We start from the raw sequence: 7,278 nt of genomic DNA on the forward strand, positions 1-7,278 counted from the left end.
ACTGAATGTTATGAACATAAATCTGTCAATTAAATGAGATGTAAATCTGGGACATAATTTAAAATTTGAAAAAATAACAGCTATTAGCTCAAAACAATACTACAACATGTTTTCACGAATACTTCGTACCATAAGTGAGTCTAAAATCGCCGCGCCACGCCGAGTGCCATACCCCGACATGCCGTACCGTTTTCTCGATTAAGTAATCACTTCAAGTGAGTCCGTCCAGCGATACAAGTGTGTGAGTGTGCAACCTTCTCTTTCCCACACCTACCCACCTTCACCGGCGCGACATGATCTGTCCCCAAGGTATCGCTTGTTGCCACCGCTCCAACTGCTGCTCTGACATTGCATCGTCATGTCCAACACGACACTTGAGTGCATTACCGTCAGTTCGACCTTTTCGATTTCGAAAGATGATGATCTTCCGTCACTGCTCTGCCTCATCGGAAGTCTGCCGGTCCTTGGATTTCGCCTTTCTATGTGCGACAGTGATGATCGCGGGCGATTTCATTTCGGTGTCGAATTCGGCGCCGCGACCTTGTCCAAACTGACCGACTGGACCAGATCGGCGATCGCCAACCGCGCCGATGGCCTGCTGGTCCCAAACACATTTCACGTAGATCGCCGTTGATCAAGCGTTTTTTTCTGTCTACTTCTTTTTTGTTTTGGTGCGCCACGGCAACCTATTGGAAATGTTGATCCGTGGGCAGGTGTGTGCGTGAGTGTGAGAGTGAAAGGAATCACAACAACAACATTGGCAAGCGATCGATCGATGCTCAGCGGGTTAGAGTGGTGGTGATCACTGATTGCAGTTTTTGATTGGTGTTGTTGTTGCAACCTCGATTGGTCCATCAAATCTGCAAAATCTGATCTTTACCAAAATTTTGATGAAATCGCTGGTGACTTACACTGAACACGTGTAGTTGCCACAAAAATAGTATTGTTGCACTTCACTTATTCGTTTTTAATGAGATCTCTAGGTTCTCTCAGTTGAACCTTGTACATGATCTAAACTGTAATTCAATCTTACACCAAGGCCTGATTTCATGTAGGAACACAGGATGCGTTCTGGTTCAAATTTTACCAAATTAAAAAATCTGAAAATTACATCTATGCGTTTTGTTTAGAAATTAAACAGAAATAAGTGGAATAAAACATTTTTTCGCTTGAACAAATTGCCGAGAAACACGGTTTCGTTTTGTCAAGATAACTTCCGAAATTTTCGGTTAAACTCGTTTTTAAGAATGGTGAGCAAGAGTCCTGATTGCTCCAAAAAGAATCAGTCACTCGCGAGCATTAATCTAGAGCGACGAAAAACTGCTCTGATGTATTCCTACCGTTTGTCACTTCCACGCCATTCGCTACTGAACACTCTCTCTCTTTGCTCTCCCTCTCACTCCAATCGGCTAGTACAGCGAATGGTTCAGAGGGACCGATTTCGTTGAGTCGCTCAAAGCTGACGGAAAATACTTTGCGATTGGGTTTGCTTTGATCATTTAAGAAATTGCTTAAAATCGTTGATGTGAATAATATTTTGCAAATGTTGTTGTTTAAACCACATCAAATCTTATTTGGTAGTAATTTCCACCATACCAAATTCTAAATGACAGCAAACTGTGGTAGTGCAGGCCAAATGTTTTTTGACTGAGCATACTCGTGTATGACTCGGGATGACGAACGGAGAAGGAAAAAAAATCACGAAGTATTTGTTTCGCTGAGTGAAGCGATCGAGCAAGCCGCTGACCGCCAGCCTATCGTGTTCGCTCGCGAATGGTTGTGCGCTCCGGTTGGCAAAGATTCGTTCGGTGATGAGTAAGTGATTTCTTATTTTGAACTGAAAATCAGGACCCAAGATTTTCGTCATAAACAAGCTGGCTGTCAAAGTTATTTTTGAAGAGACTTCAGAGCAATTCTCTGCGAAATCGATCTTTTTTCTTAATTTTTAATTTTTGTATTTTTTAATCCGACTGAAACTTTTTTGGTGCCTTCGGTATGCCCAAAGAAGCCATTTTGCATCATAAGTTTGTCCATATAATTTTCCATACAAATTTGGCAGCTGGCCATACAAAAATGATGTATGAAAATTCAAAAATCTGTATCTTTTGAAGGAATTTTTTGATCGATTTGGTGTCTTCGGCAAAGTTGTAGGTATGGATATGGACTACACTGAAAAAAATGATGCACGGTAAAAAAATTTTGGTGATTTTTTATTTAACTTTTTGTCACTAAAACTAGGTTTGCAAAAAAATACTATTTTTAATTCTTTTTATTTTTTGATATGTTTTAGAGGACATCAAATGCCAACTTTTCAGAAATTTCAAGGTTGTGCAAAAAATTATTGACCGAGTTATGAATTTTTTAATCAATACTGATTTTTTCAAAAAATCTAAACTTTGGTCGCAAAAATTTTTCAACTTTATTTTTCGATGTAAAATTGAATTTGCAATCAAAAAGTACTTTAGCGAAATTTTGATAAAGTGCACCGTTTTCAAGTTAAATCCATATTTAGGTGACTTTTTTGAAAAAAAGTCGCAGTTTTTCATTTTTTTAAATTAGTGCACATGTTTGCACACTTTTCGAAAAAATATTTTTGAAAAGCTGAGAAAATTCTCTATATTTTGCTTCCTCGGACTTTGTTGATACGACCCTTAGTTGCTGAGAAATTGCCATGCAAAGGTTTAAAAACAGGAAAATTGATGTTTTCTAAGTCTCACCCAAACAAACCACCATTTTTCAATGTCGATATCTCAGCAACTATAGGTCCGATTTTCAATGTTAAAATATGCATAATTTGTGAAATTTTCCGATCTTTTCTAAAACAATATTTTCAAAATTTTCAAATCTAGACTAACATTTTAAAAGGGCGTAATATTGAATGTTTGGCCCTTTTGAAATGTTAGTCTTGGTTTAAAAATTTGGAAAATTTTTTTTTCGAAAAGATCGGAAAATTTCAAGAATGATTCATATTTTAACATTGAAAATCGGACAATTAGTTGCTGAGATATCGACATTAGAAAATGGTGTGTTGTTTGGGTGGGACTAAGAAAACATCAATTGTCCTGTTTTTAAACCTTTGCATGGCAATATTTCAGCAACTAAGGGTCGTATCAACAAAGTTCAAAAATGCAAAATATAGAGAATTTTCTCAGCTTTTCAAAAATATTTTTTTCAAAAGTGAGCAAACATGTGCACTTATTTAAAAAAATGAAAAACTGCGACTATTTTCAAAAAAGTCACCTAAAAATGGATTTTACTTGAAAACTGTGCACTTTATCAAAATTTCACTAAAGTAATTTTTGATTGCAAATTTGATTTTACATCTAAAAATGAAGTTGAAAAATTTTTGCGACCAATATTTCGATTTTCTGAAAAAATCAGTATTGATTCAAAAATTCATAACTCGCTCAAAGATTTTTTGCACAACCTGGAAATTTCTGAAAAGTTGGCACTTGATGTCCTTTAAAACATATCTAAAAATAAAAAAAATTTAAAATAGTATTTTTTTGCAAATCAAGTTTAAGTGACAAAAAGTTAAATAAAAAATCACCAAAAATTTTTTTACCGTGCATCATTTTTTTCAGTGTAGTCTATATCCATACCTACAACTTTGCCGAAGACACCAAATCGATCAAAAAATTCCTTCAAAAGATACAGATTTTTGAATTTTCATACATCATTTTTGCATGGCCAGCTGCCAAATTTGTTTGGAAAATTATATGGACAAACTAATTATGCAAAATGGCTTCTTTGGGCATACCGAAGGCACCAAAAAAGTTTCAGTCGGATTAAAAAATACAAAAAAAAAAATCGAATGACCAAAATCTGAGAGAATTGCTCTTCAGCAGATGAATTTCTTGCCGAACACTCTGCCGAGCAGTTTAGTTGAATTCTGTCGGAGTTCAGCATAAAAAAACGGATGGGTTCATCTTCAAAAAAAGTTCATCGATCAAAAAAAAAGTACCGGTACCGAGACTCGAACCCAAGACCTTCGGCATTTTGAACCGTGCCTTTGCCGTATGGTCCACCATGGTTCGGTGACTTAGTGGCGGTCATTTGTCCATATAAGCCACTCAATAGGATGAACTGTTCCAATGAACGAATGAACACGCGAGAGGACTATACTCTCGCAAAATAGCACTTTCCTCACGTTTCTTTTCGTGAGGACTATCCTCTCGTTCTTTAACTTTGGGTGTAGGAAGCTGAAATTCTTTTTCCAAATAAATTCATGTTAAATTTTGTAAAAAAAAATAAATCTGTTCAATTTTTGATGATATAAACATTTAAAGAACCACAACTAGCCTTATGGCACACGGATAGAATTCTTGCAAGCATATTCGGTAACTTTGTGTTTTCGAATTCGTAAACATTGAAATGTTTCCAAAACCGTCAACATTTGTCTCGATTTTGATGTAAATGTTCTCAAAATCGACAACATTGTTGTTTGAAATCGTAAAAAAAGTTGACGATTTTGGAAACATTTGAATGTTTACGAATTCGAAAACACAAAGTTACCGGATATGCTTACAAGATTTCTATCCGTGCAGTTGACATTAGGTGTGGACACCAGGAACCAGACTAGAATGACCAGAAATGTATTTTAATTAGGTATGAATTCATAAATACTTCTAGCAAATTTTACTCATACTCTTACGTATAAACATGACTAAACGTTTGTTTTGGGTTTCTTTAGAAGTGTGCGTGAAAGCATTTTAACAGTGACAGCTAGGTTTTTACTCAATGATAAACGATGCGATGCGTCGATAGTTTAGGTGTGTTAGTAACGTTGTGTTACATCGTTTTGTTTGTGTGCGAGAATTGATTGTTACTCTTTGAAAAAGTCTTGTCTAAATTTCATTTTTGATGTGCTGAATTGGACATAATGGTTTGGGCATTTTTTGCATAAACCTTGTTTATGATTGACATTTTAGATGCTAATCCTCATAAGTTGTTACAATTTCCATCTCTTGCATAATTCATGCAACTTTCAAGAACTGAAGAAGCCATCCAAATCTCTCTTCCGGTTTGAATCCAAGGCAAATTGCTTGCCGCTTGCAAAGGTCAATGCACCAATCAGGTGTTCGCATTTTGATATGCAAACCAGCCAGGGACGATTCAAACCAACAAAAAAAGAGTAACTTTTTATCACCCCTATGCAAATGACAATTTCGCGGCCAAACGTTTTTACGGTGCCATCCTTGAAGCGTTGATTTGAATATTCAATCAAGATTAAAAAAAAAATGTACGAAAAAATGTCAACTTTACAGATACTTCGCATTTTCGCCATGGCAACAGTGTTGCCAAAATCATTTCACCCTCCCTTTCTTCCCGACAAGGGAATGAAACTGGTTCGGGGGGTGACCTTGCCAGAAACAGACCTTTCAGGTCGGCCAACTCCCTTCTCCGCAGAAGCGTTACATGACTTAGTCGTTGTCGCCGTCGCGCAAAAGTGAAAATGAATGTCACCCTGGCTGGCAACCCGCCGCATGTGTCATGTGGCGATACATAAGGAAAATTGGCATTCGATTACATGTTATGTGCGGTTCACAGTAGGCGTTGGACCGCTGTTGGGTTTGGTTGTGGGGTTAAAATTGGACTTGAGGAAATGCGTTACGGTTTTGAAGGGTGGCGTTACGTTTTGTGATTTGATGTTTTGTGGTTTGATAATTTTGTTTTATAATTTGATCAAATTGTGACCGCATTGATTAGGTTTTGAAAAATACTAATTATTACATCTTGAATAAATCAACAAATAACAAAACGTAACGCCTTTTTGTCAAAAAGGGGTTGTTGTCTCGGCTAAGTTTTAACGCCTTCGCTGCGCAGCGACCTTGGGAGGGACAGTAGGGGAAGTTGTACTTACAAACGCAACTTTGAAGAGGAAATGCGTGCCTCTCGACATCAACAACAAACAAGGTATTTCCCAAAAATAGCCCAACCGTTACGTGGAAGGATCGTAACGAGCTAGCGCGCGCAAACACGTCGAAACGTGTTGCACCCAATTGCACGCGCTTGGGCTGTGTCTGTGTGTAACGAAATTGAAAGTTGTATAATACGCTGAAATCGCTATTAGCAAATCCATTCACATATAGGAGCTAGGCCAGGCCAGGCTTCTTCGGCGAACCTCCACCACCGTCGTCGTCGTCGAAAGGGTTTCGAAATCACACTCGAAATCGGTTGCACCTCGGCGGCCCCCAAGTGTGTCCGTCTCACTCTGGCGGTGTAGCTCCATCTCCTTCTCTCTCTCTCGCACACTCTCCGTCACCTTCCCGCACAATCGCTCTCCTTCTCCGTCAACTCCTTGCACTGTAACTCCTTCAGCTTTTGTTTCAAGGGAGTTTCCAAAAACATAACACTAAATCCACACTGAATTCACACCACGATCTGCCACGTTCAGTCCCGGTTACACTACCCGCGATCAACGTCTTCTTCCTCTTCAACCACACACTCGCACACGCACACCGGACCGCACAACCGGAAGTCACGTGCTCGGATTTTCCGCGGAACCACACTCCAACTCACATCAGGTTTCGCTTCTGCTTGGCCAAGTCTGGTGCGCACGGGGCTGCAGGGCCGCTTCTGCCTCCTCTTCTGGTGAAAAGCAACTTGCTCGCTAGAGAGACACTTCAAGAGTAACTCGCCGTTGGTCCGACGATCGAGCAGGTAGATCAGACACGGCGGCCTAGACTGACCGAACGAGCACGTGCACTTCGGTGCGCAACTTCGGGTTTTCGCGAGCGAGCGAGCGATCCCTCGTAAAAGCTTTGCAGCGGTTTGGCGAACTTGGCTCTTACTGCAAAAAGATGTGAGCGTCAACTGCCAAGCCACGAAACTTAGTACGGAGAGGTTATACTAAAGCGATACTACTAGCCCAACCGTCCAGATTAATGGCTAATATATGTGGGTTTTTGGGGCCGGCCAACGGCCGCCGAAGATCGTCGGCGAAAGCTTCGGTCAAACGAGCTTTCAGCGAGCGCCTTCGGGGCGCTCCGAAGCTTTCGCTCTTTCTTTTTTTCTCTCTCTTGCATCGCGGATGCAGATGCAGATTCGACGAGTGAGAGAGAGAGAGTGAGAAAGAGGGGATTTAAGGTATATTCACCACAGCTTCGATTTCTTCTTGCTGCATGCTGTGTGTGCATCTTGGCAAGTGCAAGACTTCGTGATCGTGAAATGATGCTCGTGACTTGGATGACGAAGATTGTCGTGTGTGGTGGTGGTGGGGTAGAATGTTTAGCGAAGTAAGTGGTCGTAATTACAGCGTGGATTAAGCGAAATCTT

At 39.7% G+C, this 7,278-nt stretch overlaps 1 protein-coding gene across 9 annotated transcripts in view; it reads right to left on the minus strand.

Moving 5' to 3' along the window:
* The window catches only part of LOC120415177 (uncharacterized protein DDB_G0271670), a 38,388-nt gene extending 31,483 nt beyond the window's left edge, over positions 1–6,905 (minus strand). Inside the window, exon 1 of one of the 9 annotated variants that reach the window (XM_039576737.2) lies at positions 6,795–6,905. The gene's annotated coding sequence lies outside the window, so the exon portion shown is untranslated. Of the gene's footprint in view, positions 1–6,522; positions 6,762–6,794 lie in introns of those variants that run through there. The other 8 variants (XM_039576973.2, XM_039576669.2, XM_039577050.2 and 5 more) reach the window with 8 other exon arrangements.
* Between the last annotated feature and the right edge of the window lie 373 nt (positions 6,906–7,278).

The sequence above is a fragment of the Culex pipiens genome, chromosome 1 (assembly GCF_016801865.2).
Source record: "Culex pipiens pallens isolate TS chromosome 1, TS_CPP_V2, whole genome shotgun sequence".
In the NCBI taxonomy this organism is placed as follows: Eukaryota; Metazoa; Arthropoda; class Insecta; order Diptera; family Culicidae; genus Culex; species Culex pipiens.